Here is a 2,455-nt window from a genome sequence, read left to right as displayed (position 1 = left end):
GACGTCCATCTGGGACTGTCTAGTGGACGACTCCATGGCTGTGCCTTCACCTGGAGACTGGCGGTCCATCACAGAGGGATTCCAGGAGCGCTGGAACTTTCCTCTGTGCTGTGCAGCTCTGGATGGGAAGCACGTCCAGACAAAGGCATATATCATATAGGAGACACACACATCGATATACACTAAATATTTATTTCATTTCTTTTGTGTGGTGCCCAAATTTATGCACCTGCTTGATTTTGTTTAAACAATTACTGCACACTTTCTGTAAATCCAGTAAACTTCTTTTCACTTCTCAAATATCACTGTGTGTGTCTCCTGTATGATATTTAACTGACATTTTTTATTGTAACAACCAACGATTTATACAGGAAAATAATGTCTATTAACAAGGTTGCCCAAACTTTTGCATCCCACTGTATCAGTATATTTTGTCATTAGTATAATATGAAATAAATTCTACATGTGTCAAGTCGGGTGCCAACATTTGCTGTGTAGTAGAAAAGAGACATTTGTCATTATAAATGTTTATTTGATAAAATATATAAATTCAGTAACAAAAACATTAAACATAAATATATGAAATTTAACTATTTACAGAGAGACAGGAATAAAAAGGACCCAGCTTGGAGTGGAAGAGCCTCAGGGAAAAGGAGGAGAAGAATAAGCACATTGTTTCTGCCCTGGAGAGCTGCTGCCTCATCAGAAAACTACTGACCATTAGGGTCCAATGTTTCCAAATTTAACACAGCTGTGCTGTTTTCAAAAACTAATTTATAAATTTGAAATTTCACGAATTCTCGTGTCTGAGGCGGCATGCTCTCCAGCGCAGGAACAAGGCTGAGGAGGAAATGCTCTGTTGGAGACGGGCGTGGCCTCTTTAGGGACTCCAGGATAGCCAGCTCCACCGCTGATGGACCGTCCTGGGACCCGTCCCTCGCCCACCTTTGAGCTGTCCTCCTCTGTGGGCCTGTAAAACACAGCACAAAACACCACAAAGTAATGAGAAGGCTGCTACTAGATTTTCATTTTCAAAATTGAAAAAAAAAACAGGATATGAACAGTATGCTGTCTTCACTAAAGTTTGTTGCAGGCAACGTAATTTCAGCTATACAGCTAGCTTAACAATCTTTATTCCCAGCACTTCATCCTCCAAGAAACAGGCCGCTTGTTGTGTTTGGCAGGATTTAATGATGAAAATAAATTCTCTCTCTCTCTTTTTTGTAAAACTGTACAAAGAAATGGAATACAAAATACACAATGAAGACATGTTCCATTACACTGGGAGAATAACATTGCTCTAGTGAAAAACACACGACCACAGATAAAGCATCTGCTGACAAAATACAAGCATCTACCTGCCTCCATATGATTTAACTCAAAACAGTGTCAAAACTTACTAATACACATTAAATGTATAGGAACTTACGGATGAAGCCGATATTGTGGACTTTAACACCAGGATTGCAGAGATTGCCATCAGATTACAAATGTTGTCACTGCAGCAGCTAAAGAGCACACTACTTCCTGTATACCACTTCCTCTACAAAACAGACATTCTGCTTAGTTACCACTAGGTGGTAGTAACACTTCTTAAACAACTATAATATGTCCGTTCCATGACAAACAGATTGGTCGTAGATATTTAGTAAAGGTGATCACAAGGGGATTCAAGCAAGTAAAAAGCTATCAGTGCTTGATGTTCATACCTGTGGGTGCAGCAGCAGGAGTGGAGGGACCAGGGACTGGGGAGCCAGGAGAAGCAACAGGGGAGGACTCTGCTGCATGATTACTTGACTCTATCAAGACAATATTAAATGTTAACAGGTTGAAGACAATAGTCATAGAGAATATTATATTATTATATACTTATTATTATATACAGTGGTCTCTAATTTATTGCAGCACATGAACAGTAGTCACAGTTCTCACAACTTGATTCTCAAAGTGCAAACCATTGTCGATTTTAAAACGTAAAAGTATTATGCCGTGCTTTTTCTCCGTCTGCAGCGCCACTTTTGAGCACCTTTTTCGCTCCCGGTGCAGGTGTCTATTTCCGAATGAGGGTCATAGTTAAGAGTGTTTTTGTGCTGTTTTTTTCTATTGGACATGATGGTTATCAAAACCAAACATGATAAGTTTGGCAAGCGCAGGAGACACGACACGGAGGAGATTTGTCATTTGGGCTGCAGAATGCAATGCGCATTGTTGAAAGCTGTACGGTGCAATAAAAAAAAAATCAGCGAAAAGGCGAGGCAGTGATGGATGAACAGCGGGACTACTGTATACTGTTTATTAATAAACAAAATATATTCCTGTATGACAACACGCATAAATTAACTGCCTACATTAATTCATTGTAAACATACCTTCTGACTGACACTCCCCTGCTGCCTCTTCGGGCTGTCCCTGGTCCTCGGGGGAGAAGTTCTCCACGGTCCGCACCATATTTCCG

The 2,455-nt window shown here is 40.4% G+C and overlaps 1 long non-coding RNA gene across 1 annotated transcript; it reads right to left on the bottom strand.

Moving 5' to 3' along the window:
• Positions 1-511: 511 nt before the first annotated feature.
• LOC145420485 (uncharacterized) lies at positions 512-1,538 on the bottom strand. The gene is made up of 2 exons (XR_013901806.1): positions 1,430-1,538; positions 512-970 (listed from the first exon to the last, which is right to left on the bottom strand). It is a non-coding gene; the product is annotated as an uncharacterized LOC145420485 (long non-coding RNA).
• Between the last annotated feature and the right edge of the window lie 917 nt (positions 1,539-2,455).

Source organism: Astatotilapia calliptera, chromosome 2, assembly GCF_964374335.1.
Source record: "Astatotilapia calliptera chromosome 2, fAstCal68.1, whole genome shotgun sequence".
Classification (NCBI taxonomy): domain Eukaryota; kingdom Metazoa; phylum Chordata; class Actinopteri; order Cichliformes; family Cichlidae; genus Astatotilapia; species Astatotilapia calliptera.
Note: the sequence above shows the minus strand (reverse complement) of the source record. Positions and strands in the feature narration are given on the sequence as shown.